The 15,605-nt window shown below is 40.3% G+C and overlaps 1 protein-coding gene across 1 annotated transcript in view; it reads left to right on the top strand.

The window, feature by feature from the left end:
• The window catches only part of DNAH7 (dynein axonemal heavy chain 7), a 784,664-nt gene that overhangs the window by 711,223 nt on the left and 57,836 nt on the right, over positions 1-15,605 (top strand). The gene's annotated exons all lie outside the window — the stretch shown is intronic.

Consider the following 15,605-nt stretch of genomic DNA (forward strand, 5'->3'; position numbering starts at 1 on the left):
TACACAGTAATTTAAACTCTGCAGACATTACAAGCTACAATAAGTGAATTATTATTATTATTTGTATAGCTGCACACATTTCTGTAGCGCTGGTTACAAAGATAGGGCTATACAATGATATAAGACTATTAACCAAATAATGTCTTCTTTAAGTGTTTTTATTCCATTATTAAAGTAATGGTAAATCCGAGAGTTTTAAAAAAAATGCTAGGATTTACAATCACTAAAAATAAGCTGGACTTTCAGTGATGAGTTTCTAAAAATAGGGTGCTAAACTCACCCTTTCTGTGCCGCGGCTCTTCGCTAAAGTCAGTGCCTCCGGGTGCCCATGGCACAGCACTCTTTTCTCAATGAGGTGACGTTTCCATGCTAGCACATCTATTGGTTTAGAGGTGGAAACGTCACCTCATTGGTAAAGTGTACTGTGCCGTAGGTGGCCAGAGCCGCTGACATTAGCCAGGAGCAGTGGCTCAGAAACAGTGAGTTTAGCACCCTTTTTTTTAGAAACTCATCACTGAAAGTCCAGTTTATTTTCAGTGATGGTAAATACTAGCTTTTTTAAATGCTCGGATTTACCATCAATTTGAGAACAATTTAAATGTATTTCTACTATCTGCAGTACATTTACATTTCTTTAACTTTATATGGAACATGGAATAATGATAATATATTTAACTGGCCAGTCACGTTAGTTTAGATGCTATCACAGCTGTTAAATTCACTTTAGTAATCTCATCAAAACTCAGAATAGATTTTAATTTCTAACCCTAATTTAATTAAAAAGCCATACATCAGTGTCTGCACAGTATCAGGCAGTACGGATGACTGAAAGTCAGACTTCAGCTAGGGGTGGCTAAAAGGTTAGAGGTAAGAGTCATCTGGTATTTCTGAGGCGTCAAAAGGAGATGTGCAATCCTTAAAGGGATGGTGAACACCTTGTAATTAAAAGACATTTGTGTTGTGTTGCTATATAATAACATATCAGGCGTATCTTAACGTTTTTAAAACAAATTAATATCCTCTTTTCTTCAATTATATTTCAGTAGTTAAACTCCACCCACCATTTGCCTTATTTGGAGCAGCCAATCTGACAACAAGTCTAGTAATTGTCATAAAATTAGTATAAAGTAAATTGTCTTGCAGTTGTTCTCTGATAAAGCCAATTATGGACAAATATGTAGCAGAGTTCATTTCAAGAATTTCTGGAATAGAAACTTCTCAATTTTCAGAGCTAAATTACATAAGGGGGCAAAATAAAAAAATTAAAATATATTGTAAACTTATTTCATTAAACATAACATGTTATATACAAATCTCAAGGTGTTTACTGTTCCTTTAGGTTTTTACTACACTATTTTATTGTGTTTGCCTCAGTTAATGCCTCTTTTAGAAGAACAATTTCACAAGCTATAGTTTCAGGTTAACATAGACAGCTTTTATGTCATTGTGGTCCATTTGTTCAGTAGATATTTTGGCAAATGTCCATTTATTATCATGGCAAATGTCCATTTGTTATAATGAAATGGAAAACAATGTTTACATATCCCCCCCCCCTTTAAATTACTGCATATGCTGCCCCTTATGCATTTAGTGGCTTTATCGCAAGGGAAATACCACATATTTTTGAGGTACTAAGACTCTTCACAATTTACTTTTCACTCTCCAAATTCTTGGTTAGGGATTTAAGTAGTTGCTGACCAGTAAGACTTAATTGTTGTTACCTTGAAGGGGTTATCGGAATCTATACAAAACTATATCCAGAACGTACTTATCTTGTAACTTCCACTAGTCCCAGACTAGTAACAAATTGCAGAGGATCAATAAGAAATCTGTAACACTGAGAGGACTACTAACCTTTTTCTCTTTGGACAAGCAACTTGATTTGTAAATTATGGTGATATTTGTGGCCAAGGGGAGCACAACATAATTTAAGGGGGAGGCTAACAAATAAAAGTTCATAGTATAAAGGCTAAATATATCTCAGACCTCTGAAATTATCTAAAGTGAAAGCTCTGAATTTAAATGGGGAGAAATCAGCGTCACTTAAAACACTGCCATCGAACCGGTGTAACCAAAGAGGATGCTGGATGAGTTTTTTTTCGGAGTCAAGAGTGCCATACACTATACAGAAGAACCTTGCTAAAAGTAAAGCAGCCCTTAAATATGCCAGATAGAACTCATACTGAAAATTACGAGGACATAAATACCAAAGAGGTGTTCTCATATGTAGCTGTTTTACTAAGCTCTTTTGATTTTCAAGTTCCCTAGAACACTATTAACTTACAAGACCCCTGGAATGTCATGCCTACGGTGAGCCTTCTGCTGTGTCTAAGACGCTCTGGGGTTGGCTAAACCTATGAAGTACTCTATAATAACACTATTGAACTTGATGTGTTTATTGACTAGTTTAGATTGCATCCTACCTTTCTTAACTTGCAATGATGTTTAAGTTTATCTCACTATTCTTTCTGTTATACCAAGTTGGATTCATGTGACCATATTTTAGTCACAGTTTGTTAGTTGTTCAAGGGGTAACTGGGTTACTTTCCATAGAATAAAGAGTGACATGTTATTAACTATAGAGTTTCTATATAAGTAAAGTATGTTTCTTTCTAATGACACGATGAGTCCACGGATCATCATTAATTACTGTTGGGAATAGCACTCCTGGCCAGCAGTAGGAGGCAAAGAGCACCACAGCAAAGCTGTTAAGTATCACTTCCCTACCCACAATCCCCAGTCATTCTCTTTGCCTCTCGTGCAAGGAGAAGGTGAAGTGATTGGTGTCTGAAGAAAATGGATTTATTTCACTCTTTTTAAAGTCTGAGTAGATAGCTCTGATTTTTCCTCTCAAGATTGGGTTGAGCCGTATTCCGCGTAAGTCTCTTCATTAGGGCAGTGGTGGCTTTTAAGTAGTTAGGAACTTGTAAAGTGTGTTTTGCTATGTTTTCCTAACAGGTTGCTGCCCTGGTATAGAAAGCCTGAGTAGGTTCTTTCTTTTTTCCTCAGGTCTCTGTGAGGAGTGGCATCCTCTCATACTTGGTGAGGTTGTCTGACTGCCGGAAGACTGAAATGCAGGTAAGTGCCCTTTTTTGTCTTCTGGGGCTAAGAGGTGAGTACTGAAAGGGTTAAGGACCCTCTGCAGTTAAGGGGGCAATATATCCTTGGTTAGGATATTAAAGGCAGTGGCAGGCACTATATTGCTGTGACTTTGGAGACTTAGAAGTTAATTCCCTTCACAACATGGAAGGGTGAACTCTCTAATTGGGGGCTCAGAGTTCCATTGTTTTCCATTAATTTTCTGTGGGCAAGAAAAGAAGGACTTTTTTGGAGAGCACAACATTTATCAAGTGGCGTTCTTTCTAAGGGACTGAGGGGTTTTCTAGAGATGTGCATGGTTAACTTAAATTGTGAAACAATGTCTTTTGGGGTGAGTTGGGGCTTTCATAGCCTTCAACAGCATGATGTAGCTCAGTGCAATACATGCACTGCCATTTTTCTTCTGTGACCCCTGCCTCCTTCTCTCCGTTTTGGGGAGGCGCAATTTTAGGCTGTTTCGTCTACATGTGAATATTTCCTCTTGGGGAGGGAAAAGCAAGAGGATTATTTAGAGTCAGAGCTTAGTAGTTAGTTTTGGTTGAAGTGCCATTTAATTAGTGAAGGGCGCGCTTCTTCTCTGTGCCGTCTTGGGTTCCCACCCCTTCTTCTTCCCTGAGGCGGAGAAGCCTCATTTTAGGCTTTTCATGAGCCGATCATGTGTACACGCCCCTTTTTACTCTCCGGCTTGATCTGAGCTGTTTCTATTACTATGTCTCTATATGTTGAGAGACGTTAGGTCTAGATCTGCTGCTTATGGAATTTGCACACAATTGTGTGTACCTTATTTGCCTGATTAAATGAAAAAAAAACCTGGAAACATTCATTATATACTTCTGTGTGTTATACTTGCTCTAGAAGTGTTTATATATTATGTGTATTGTAACGTTTTCCTGATGAAACGTTCATTTAATATCCTTCTGTGTGCTATATATTTGCCCTGGGAGGATTTGCACATAATGTTTGTTGCCACTGTAGTTTAGTGGTAATATTCTGATTTAGGCATTTTGGCTAATGCAGTTTAGAATACATATAGTGACTTGGGGCATGATTTTGGAACAGTGGCTTGTTCCTATGTATTCATTTTTTGTTCTCCTTTGGGCTTCAGAAGAGTGAACTTTATCTTTTCTGTTACTTATTTTAGAAATTAAAGTTATATGTTTAATTGAGCCATTATGTCTCCCAGAATGAGGCTGTTTAGGCATTGTTCCAGGCCTCAATGGTGTCACATGCAGTGCCCTGCGATTCTTCTTATTCTCCTGGAGCTGGATAGTTGCTTGCAGATTTTACAGCTCAGGTATTCACAGTGGTATCTGCAGGGTTTTTTTCTGTTTTCATCCTACTAAGAAAAGCAAGAGGACATTTAATTATTCAGATAGTAAGGTTCTGCTCCACGCTCTGCTACACAGGCTGTTCCCTCTCTTGAGTCTGGCGAGGGGGATTCGCCGGTAGTTTCTGAGGGTGAAATCTCAGATTTGGACAGTATAATTCCTTCATCTGATGCTGAAGTCATCTTCAGATGTATGCTTGCACACCTCGTGTATGTTTTTAGGAGGTTTTAGCTACTTGGGCAACATCGATATTCCTGTCATTGTCAACCTTTGGAAGTTTTTTGTAAACTTGATCATTTCTATGATGTTACTTTCTTTGTGGAAAGGTTCTAACGTGCTATGTAAATTTGCACGGGTGTAGGAGAAGCTAGGGATACCTTTCTCCCTGTCTCCCCGACCTTATAGGATTTTCCTGTTGCTGTCTCCTTTAAAATGCACGGTATCCTAAGTAGAAGGGAGGATTCCTATGGAGGGTAGCTGATCTTTTACGGATCCATAGATATAGAAGCTGGAGGTTTAATTGTTCTTTCAGAGCAATGCCTTGTCTTATTAGACTTGCTGTACTAGCCCGCCGGGCATTGCAGCTGTTCAGCTGAGAGACCTATTTGTGGCTTAGTGGTACAATCTAGGCCTGATAGTTCTACAGTGGCAGATTCAATTTTATGTTTCCTCCAAATCCACGCTTCTGGCGTTTGTTTTTTTTTTAAAGGAGGAGTCCTTATTTGGGCCTGATCTTGCAGTTGAAGAGAGTTTTTCTATCACTTGTCAAGAGGGAAAGACTGAAGGAATGTTTTCCTTTTTCCTCTATCTTCAGGGTCAGTCATGTCTTTAGACTAGTCTCAGAATTTCTCCCAAAGGCAGATTTCTTTTTCTTGAGTATCTGAAATCCAGGTATGATGAGAAACATTCCTTAAACAGGATTCAGGACGTTCCTTGCTGGGAGAGAGAGTTCCAGCCCCTGTCTGGGAATGGGATCTTTACCTCAAGTTTTCTCTGGTACTGACCTTCTTTTGGTTCTGGTGGGTCTGTTCATAAGAACATAGACCGGAGGGCTGTGTGATTATTGATCCCATGTTTAGGGAGCTTCTCTAGCTTATGAGTTTCATCAGCCAAGAAAGACTTTTAGGTCCTGGGGTAGCTCAAGGGTGCTTTTCTTAACTATATATGGTTCAGGTGTCATCCTTCCTTCAAACTATTTCTTTTTCAAGAGATTTTGTCCAATCTTATTTCTAAGGGATGGGAACTGAATCTAGAGAAATGTTCCCTTGTTCCATCTTCATGGGTGGATTTTTATAGACTCTGTATTTAGAAGAAGTTTTCTAACAGAGGTCAGATATCTAGGAGTTATTCTTTTTTGCTCTCTATGCAGGCTACTGTCTAGCCAACAGCAAGTTCTAGTTGTCCAGTAGATGGCTTAACTCTTTACAACCAGTAGTTTGGGAGTTCGGATCTAAATGCAGCTGAATCTCCTTCACTTTTAAGTGATTCAATTTAGGGAATTGGTATAATGGTTTCCATGGACATCATTCCTTTTTGCTATTTTCCATAAAAGTGGAGAGTATTCGGATCTGTCTCAATGGATAGATATAGATCAGTCGACAAGAGTCTCTCTACTGGAGTAATTTTTCAGGAATATCTATCTCAGGGTGCATGCTTCTGGAGATATTCCTGGGTGATGTGACCATGGATGCCAACCTGCTGGGCTGGTATGCTGCCTGGGTCTTGTTAAGATTATGGACTCGGAAGTGTCTGCTCTTCTCTTTAGCATCTGAAGTAGAGAGCAATTTTCAATGCTCTGATAGCTTGGCAATGTCACCTCAATGGTTTATATCAACCAACAGGGAGGAACTCTCTCCAGGGGTGGACATTTGAGAATTGGACTTCTGAACAAACAGATATTTCCTCCCGGGGGTGGATTCTTCTTCCGGAGGTGTTCTCTAGGTAAACCCTCAAATGGGGGACCAGAGTTGAAGCAGCCAATGTAGCCTAGTGGTTAGCTTTGTGGCTTTGCAACTCAATGGTTGTTGGTTCAAATCCAGCTGCTGGCGCTGGATGGCCATTAAAGCTTCTGAGGGCGTTTCAGCAGAATTCCTAGTTTCCAAGGTACGGTTCAAAGTCAAGTTATCTACTGACCGCCCTGATAGATGTTCTGGCATTTTTTTCTTGGATTACAGTCTGACATGCCTGTTTACTCTGTTCTCCTTCCACAAGTCATTGCTCGTATTCAACAGTAGAGAGTGGCGGGGATTCTAACAGCCTCTGTGTGGCCTCGCAGGGTCTGGTATGCAGACCACCTGGTAATGTAATGTCGTCTCTCCACTTTGGTGACTGTACTTGAGGGAGGACCTTCTGAGTCAGGGTTTCTTCTTCATCTAAATCTAGTTTCTCTGATGCTGCCTGCTTGGTGATTAAACACTTGGTTTTGTTTAAGCGTGGGGTTTTCTGAGTCAGTCATTAAAACCATGACTCAGGCTTGCAGGCCTGTTTTCTAGAGGATTGTCATAGACTATGGCGTACTTATCCTTATTGGTGTGAAGCCAAGGGCTTCTCTTGGAGTGGAGTCAGGATTCCTAGAATTTTGTCCTGTCTCTAGGATGTCTGGAAAAGGTCAGTCAGTACCCTGAAGGGTCAGTTTATGCATTGTCTATTTTGCTACATAAGTGTCTGGCAGTCGTGCCAGCTGTGCAATCTTTGTCAGGCTTGGTCAGAATCAGGCCTGTCCTTAAATGTGTTGCTCCCCCTTGGAGCCTTAACTTTGTTCTTAACCTTGTTCTTATGGTTTTGCGGTACTTTCCATAGATATTTAGTGTTATCTCGGAAGGCTTTCTTTCTGCTCGGAGAGTCTTGGAACTCTCTGAGCAGAAATGTTTTGCTTTATCTTATCTTTCTTGCACATAAAGTGGTTCTTCATATTGAATTGTTGTTCCTTGTCTATGTCCCAATCCTTTTTATCATAAGGAACGTTAGTGGCACAACTTGGAGGTTGTGCGTGTTCTTAATCTCTGTCTACAGACGACTAAGGATTTTCGCCAGTTTTCTCTTTGGTTGCTTGTTTCTCTGAGACAGCTACTTCTTTTTTTCCTTTGGTTGGAAGTATACTTTGTTTGGTTATGAGACTGCTGGACAGCAGCCTCTTGGGAAAATTACAGCTCTTTTCTCTAGGGCTGTATCTGCTTCTTGGGTTTTCAAGAATAAAGCTTTTGTGGATCAGCATTGCAAGGCAAAATTGATAATTGGTCTCGGCTGAGGCTTTTTCTGGAAGAAGGGTTCTTCAAGTGGTTGTGCCTTCTGTTTAGGTGCCTGTCTTGCCCTCCCTTATCATCTGTGTACTCTAGCTTGGGTATTGATTCCCAACAGTAATTAATGATGATCCGTGGACTCATTGTGTCATTAGAAAGAAAACACAATTGATGCTTACCTGATAAATTTCTTTCTTTCTTGACACGATGAGTCCACGGCCCGCCCTGTTTTTTTCAGACAGTTTCTTTGTTATATAAACCTCAGGCACCTCTGCACCTTGTGTTATTTCCTTTCTCTCCTTTCCCTTGGTCGAATGACTGGGGATTGTGGGTAGGGAAGTGACACTTGCTGTGGTGCTCTTTGCCTCCTCCTGCTGGCCAGGCGTGATATTCCCAACAGTAATTAATGATGATCTGTGGACACATCGTGTCAAGAAAGAAATATATTTATCAGGTAAGCATACATTTTGTTTTTGTAACTAAATTATATAGTATCCCCCCTTCTAATTCTAACTGTTCTTATCTATACTTTAATCACGTTTGTGATGCGTCCATCACCAGTTGGCACGCATCCTCAAAGAAATGTTGGCGGTGTGAGGCAGCCAAAAGAATGTTGGCTGCTTGCACAGCCAAAATAATCCACCTGGATGCAGCGTAGACAAACACGAAGCCTTTAAAAAAAAAACGCAACCGCACGAAATATCGAAAAAACACGTAACTGCCCGCACGAAGTATAACAAAATAACCCTAACCTCCCACATGAAGTATTAACAAACACCTAAACCACAAACCACCACATCGCAAAATAAAAAAAGTAATTAACCCCTAATCTGCAAATAACTGACGGCTAGATTACGAGTTGTGCGTTAGGCTGAAAAAGCAGCGTTAAGAGGTCCTAATGCTGCTTTTTTACACCCGCTGGTATTACGAGTCTTGAAGGTTTAGGGTCACCGCACACTTTTTTGGCCTTACCGCAAAACGACTTAGGTAAACTTTGTAAAGTCTTTTTTCTATGGGACTTTCATAGCGCCGGTATTACGGGTCTGTCCTGGGAGGCCAAAAAGTGAGCGGTACACCCTACCCCATCAAGAGTCCTAATGCATTTAAAAGTCAGTAGTTAAGAGTTTTATGGTACAACGCCGTAACATAAAACTCATAACTAAAGTGCTAAAAAGTTTATGAACCCCTAATCTGCTGCCCCCAACATCGCTGACACCTACATTATGTATATATTAACCCCTAATCTGCCGCCCCAATGTCGCCGCCACCTACCTACACTTATTAACCCCTAATCTGCTGCCCCCAACGTCACCGCCACTATAATAAACATATTAACCCCTAAACCGCCGCACTCCTGCCTCGCAAACATTATTTAAATATTATTAACCCCTAATCTGCCGTCCCTAACATCGCCACCCCCTTTCTACATTTATTGACCCCTAATCTGCCGTCCCCAACGTTGCTGCCACTATACTAAATGTATTAACCCCTAAATCTAAGTCTAACCCTAACACCCCCTAACTTAAATATAATTTAAATAAGTCTAAATAAAATTCCTATAATTAACTACATTATTCCTATTTAAAACTAAATACTTACCTATAAAATAAACCCTAAGCTAGCTACAATATAACTAATAGTTACATTGTATCTAGCTTAGGTTTTATTTTTATTTTACAGGCAAGTTTGTATTTATTTTAACTAGGTAGAATAGTTATTAAATAGTTATTAACTATTTAATAACTACCTAGCTAAAATAAATACAAAAGTACCTGTAAAATAAAACCTAACCTAAGTTACAATAACACCTAACACTACACTATAATTAAATAAATTAATTAAATTAACAACAATTAAATCAATTAAATTAAATTAGCTAAAGTACAACCCCCCCCCCACTAAATTACAGAAAATAATAAACAAATTACAAGATATTTAAACTAATTACATCTAATCTAATAGCCCTATCAAAATAAAAAAGCCCCCCCAAAATAAAAAAACCCTAGCCTAAACTAAACTACCAATAGCCCTTAAAAGGGCCTTTTGCGGGGCATTGTCCCAAAGTAATCAGCTCTTTTACCTGTAAAAAAAATACAAACAACCCCCCCAACAGTAAAAACCCACCACCCACACAACCAACCCCCCAAATAAAATACTAACTAAAAAAAACCTAAGCTCCCCATTGCCCTGAAAAGGACATTTGGATGGGCATTGCCCTTAAAAGGGCAGTTAGCTCTTTTGCAAGCCCAAAGTCCCTAACCTAAAAATAAAACCCACCCAATACACCCTTAAAAAAAAACCCTGAAGATCGACTTACCGGGAGAAGTTTTCATCCAAGCCGGGGCAAAGTGGTCCTCCAGACGGGCAGAAGTCTTCATCCAGACGGCATCTTCTATCTTCATCCATCCGACGCGGAGCGGGTCCATCTTCAAGACATCCAGCGTGGAGCATCCTCTTCAATCAACGTCTTCTTACTAAATGACGGTTCCTTTAAGTGACGTCATCCAAGATGGCGTCCCGTAGATTCCGATTGGCTGACAGAATTCTATCAGCCAATCGGAATTAAGGTAGAAAAAATCCAATTGGCTGATGCAATCAGCCAATAGGATTGAGCTTGCATTCTATTGGCTGTTCCAATCAGCCAATACAATGCGAGCTCAATACTATTGGCTGATTGGATCAGGCAATAGGATTGAAGTTCAATCCTATTGGCTGATTGCCTCAGCCAATAGGATTTTTTCTACCTTAATTCCAATTCTAATTAGAATTCTATCAGCCAATCGCAATCTAAGGGACACCATCTTGGATGACGTCACTTAAAGGAACCGTCATTTAGTAAGAAGACGTCAATTGAAGAGGATGCTCCACGCCGGATGTCTTGAAGATGGACCCACTCCGCGTCGGATGGATGAAGATAGAAGATGCCATCTGGATGAAGACTTCTGCCCGTCTGGAGGACCCCTTTTCGCCCGGCTTGGATGAAGACTTCTCCTGGCTTGGTTGAGGACTTTAGCCCGGCTTGGATGAAGACTTCTCCCGGTAAGTCGATCTTCAGGGTGCTTTTCTTAACTATATATGGTTCATGTGTCATTCTTCCTTCAAACTATTTCTTTTTCAAGAGATTTTATCCAATCTTATTTCTAAGGGATGGGAAATGAATCTAGAGAAATGTTCCCTTGTTCCATCTTCATGGGTGGATTTTTATAGACTCTGAATTTAGAAGAAGTTTTCTAACAGAGGTCAGATATCTAGGATGTATTCCTTTTTCCTCTCTATGCAGGCTACTGTCTAGCCAACAGCAAGTTCTAGTTGTCCAGTAGATGACTTAACTCTTTACAACCAGTAGTTTGAGAGTTCGGATCTAAATGCAGCTGAATCTCCTTCACTTTTAAGTGATTCAATTTAGGGAATTGGTATAATGGTTTCCATGGACATCATTCCTTTTTGCTATTTTCCATAAAAGTGGAGAGCATTCGGATCTGTCTCAATGGATAGATATAGATCAGTCGACAAGAGTCTCTCTACTGGAGTCATTTTTCAGGAATATCTATCTCAGGGTGCGTGCTTCTGGAGATATTCCTGGGTGATGTGACCATGGATGCCAACCTGCTGGGCTGGTATGCTGCCTGGGTCTTGTTAAGATTATGGACTCTGAAGTGTCTGCTCTTCTCTTTAGCATCTGAAGTAGAGAGCGATTTTCAATGCTCTGATAGCTTGGCAATGTCACCTCAATGGTTTATATCAACCAACAGGGAGGAACTCTCTCCAGGGGTGGACATTTGAGAATTGGACTTCTGAACAAACAGATATTTCCTCCCGGGGGTGGATTCTTCTTCCAGAGGTGTTCTCTAGGTAAACCCTCAAATGGGGGTCCAGAGTTGAAGCAGCCAATGTAGCCTAGTGGTTAGCTTTGTGGCTTTGCAACTCAATGGTTGTTGGTTCAAATCCAGCTGCTGGCGCTGGATGGCCATTTAAGCTTCTGAGGGCGTTTCAGCAGAATTCCTAGTTTCCAAGGTACGGTTCAAAGTCAAGTTATCTACTGACCGCCCTGATAGATGTTCTGGCATTTTTTTCTTGGATTACAGTCTGACATGCCTGTTTACTCTGTTCTCCTTCCACAAGTCATTGCTCATATTCAACAGGAGAGAGTGGCGGGGATTCTAATAGCCTCTGCGTGGCCTCGCAGGATCTGGTATGCAGACCACCTGGTAATGTCGTCTCTCCACTTTGGTGACTGTACTTGAGGGAGGTCCTTCTGAGTCAGGGTTTCTTCTTCATCTAAATCTAGTTTCTCTGATGCTGCCTGCTTGGTGATTAAACACTTGGTTTTGTTTAAGCGTGGGGTTTTCTGAGTTAGTCATTGAAACCATGACTCAGGCTTGCAGGCCTGTTTTCTAGAGGATTGTCATAGACTATGGTGTACTTATCCTTATTGGTGTGAAGCCAAGGGCTTCTCTTGGAGTGGAGTCAGGATTCCTAGAATGTTGTCCTGTCTCTAGGATGTCTGGAAAAGGTCAGTCAGTACCCTGAAGGGTCAGTTTATGCATTGTCTATTTTGCTACATAAGTGTCTGGCAGTCGTGCCAGCTGTGCAATCTTTGTCAGGCTTGGTCAGAATCAGGCCTGTCTTTAAATGTGTTGCTCCCCCTTGGAGCCTTAACTTTGTTCTTAACCTTGTTCTTATGGTTTTGCGGTACTTTCCATAGATATTTAGTGTTATCTCGGAAGGCTTTCTTTCTGCTCGGAGAGTCTCGGAACTCTCTGAGCAGAAATGTTTTGCTTTATCTTATCTTTCTTGCACATAAGGTGGTTCTTCATATTGAATTGTTGTTCCTTGTCTATGTCCCAATCCTTTTTATCATAAGGAACGTTAGTGGCACAACTTGGAGGTTGTGCGTGTTCTTAATCTCTGTCTACAGACGACTAAGGATTTTCGCCAGTTTTCTCTTTGGTTGCTTGTTTCTCTGAGACAGCTACTTCTTTTTTTCTTCTTCTTCTTTTTTGGTTGGAAGTATACTTTGTTTGGTTATGAGACTGCTGGACAGCAGCCTCTTGGGAAAATTACAGCTCTTTTCTCTAGGGCTGTATCTGCTTCTTGGGTTTTCAAGAATAAAGCTTTTGTGGATCAGCATTGCAAGGCAAAATTGATAATTGGTCTCGGCTGAGGCTTTTTCTGGAAGAAGGGTTCTTCAAGTGGTTGTGCCTTCTGTTTAGGTGCCTGTCTTGCCCTCCCTTATCATCTGTGTACTCTAGCTTGGGTATTGATTCCCAACAGTAATTAATGATGATCCGAGGACTCATCGAGTCATTAGAAAGAAAACACAATTTATGCTTACCTGATAAATTTCTTTCTTTCTTGACACGATGAGTCCATGGCCCGCCCTGTTTTTTTCAGACAGTTTCTTTGTTATATAAACCTCAGGCACCTCTTCACCTTGTGTTATTTCCTTTCTCTCCTTTCCCTTGGTTGAATGACTGGGGATTGTGGGTAGGGAAGTGACACTTAACAGCTTTGCTGTGGTGCTCTTTGCCTCCTCCTGCTGGCCAGGCGTGATATTCCCAACAGTAATTAATGATGATCTGTGGACACATCGTGTCAAGAAAGAAATACATTTATCAGGTAAGCATAAATTTTGTTTTTGTAACTAAATTATATAGTATCCCCCCTTCTAATTCTAACTGTTCTTATCTATACTTTAATCGCGTTTGTAATACGTCCGTCACCAGTTGGCACGCATCCTCAAAGAAATGTTAGCGGTGTGAGGCAGCCAAAAGAATGTTGGCTGCTTGCGCAGCCAAAATAATCCACCTGAATGCAGCGTAGACAAACACGAAGCCTTAAAAAAAAAACGCAACTCAACAAAATATCGAAAAAACACGTAACTGCCCGCACGAAGTATAACAAAATAACCCTAACCTCCCACATGAAGTATTAACAAACACCTAAACCACAAACCACCACATTGCAAAATAAAAAAAGTAATTAACCCCTAATCCGCAAATAACTGACGGCTAGATTACGAGTTGTGCATCAGGCTGAAAAAGCAGCATTAAGAGGTCCTAATGCTGTTTTTTTACACCCGCTGGTATTACGAGTCTTGAAGGTTTAGGGTCACCGCACACTTCTTTGGCCTTACCGCAAAACGACTTAGGTAAACTTTGTAAAGTCTTTTTTCTATGGGACTTCCATAGTGCCAGTATTACGAGTCTGTCCTGGGAGGCCAAAAAGTGAGCGGTACACCCTACCCAATCAAGAGTCCTAACGCATTTAAAAGTCAGTAGTTAAGAGTTTTATGGTACAACGCTGTAACATAAAACTAAGATGGTGTCCCGTAGATTCCGATTGGCTGACAGAATTCTATCAGCCAATCGGAATTAAGGTAGAAAAAATCCTATTGGCTGATGCAATCAGCCAATAGGATTGAGCTTGCATTCTATTGGCTGTTCCAATCAGCCAATAGAATGCGAGCTCAATACTATTGGCTGATTGGATCAGCCAATAGGATTGAAGTTCAATCCTATTGGCTGATTGCATCAGCCAATAGGATTGAAGTTCAATCCTATTGGCTGATTGCATCAGCCAATAGGATTTTTTCTACCTTAATTACAATTGGCTGATAGAATTCTATCAGCCAATCGCAATCTAAGGGACACCATCTTGGATGACGTCACTTAAAGGAACCATCATTTAGTAAGAAGACGTCAATTGAAGAGGATGCTCCACGCCGGATGTCTTGAAGATGGACCCGCTCCGCGTCGGATGGATGAAGATAGAAGATGCCGTCTGGATGACCACTTCGCCCGGCTTGGATGAAGACTTCTCCCGGCTTGGTTGAGGACTTTGGCCGGCTTGGATGAAGACTTCTCCCGGTAAGTCGATCTTCAGGGGGTTAGTGTTAGGTTTATTTAAGGGTGTATTGGGTGGGTTTTATTTTTAGGTTAGGGTTTGGGCCTGCAATAGAGCTAATTGCCCTTTTAAGGGCAATGCCCATCCAAATGCCCTTTTCAGGGCAATGGGGAGCTTAGTTTTTTTTATATAGTATTTTATTTGGGGGTTGGTTGTGTGGGGTGGTGGGTTTTACTGTTGGGGGGTTGTTTGTATTTTTTTTTTAGGTAAAAGAGCTGATTACTTTGGGGCAATTACCCGCAACAGGCCCTTTTAAGGGCTATTGGTAGTTTAGTTTAGGCTAGGGTTTTTTTTTATTTTGGGGGGGCTTTTTTTATTTTGATAGGGTTATTAGATTAGGTATAATTAGTTTAAATATCTGTAATTTGTTTATTATTTTCTGTAATTTAGTGGGGGGGTTTGTACTTTAGCTAATTTAATTTATTTAATTGTATTTAATTTTGTTAATTTATTTAATTATAGTGTAGTGTTAGGTGTTATTGTAACTTAGGTTAGGTTTTATTTTACAGGTACTTTTGTATTTATTTTAGCTAGGTAGTTATTTAATAGTTAATAACTATTTAATAACTATTGTACCTAGTTAAAATAAATACAAACTTGCCTGTAAAATAAAAATAAACCCAAAGCTAGCTACAATGTAACTATTAGTTATATTGTAGCTAGCTTAGGGTTTATTTTACAGGTAAGTATTTAGTTTTAAATAGGAATAATTTTGTTAATGATAGGAATTTTATTTAGGCTTATTTTAATTATATTTAAGTTAGGGGGTGTTAGGGTTACACTTAGATTTAGGGGTTAATAACTTTTATATAGTGGCAGCGACATTGGGGGCAGCAGATTAGGGGTTAATAAGTGTAGCTAGGTGGGGCGACATAGGGGGCGGCAAATTAGGGGTTAATATATATTTATAATGTAGGTGTCAGCGATGTTGGGGGCAGCAGATTAGGGGTTCATAAATATAATGTAGGTGGCGGCGGTGTCCGGAGCAGCAGATTAGGGGTTAATAAAAATAATGCAGGTTTCGGCGATGTTG

The sequence above is a fragment of the Bombina bombina genome, chromosome 1 (genome assembly GCF_027579735.1).
Source record: "Bombina bombina isolate aBomBom1 chromosome 1, aBomBom1.pri, whole genome shotgun sequence".
Taxonomy (NCBI): Eukaryota; Metazoa; Chordata; class Amphibia; order Anura; family Bombinatoridae; genus Bombina; species Bombina bombina.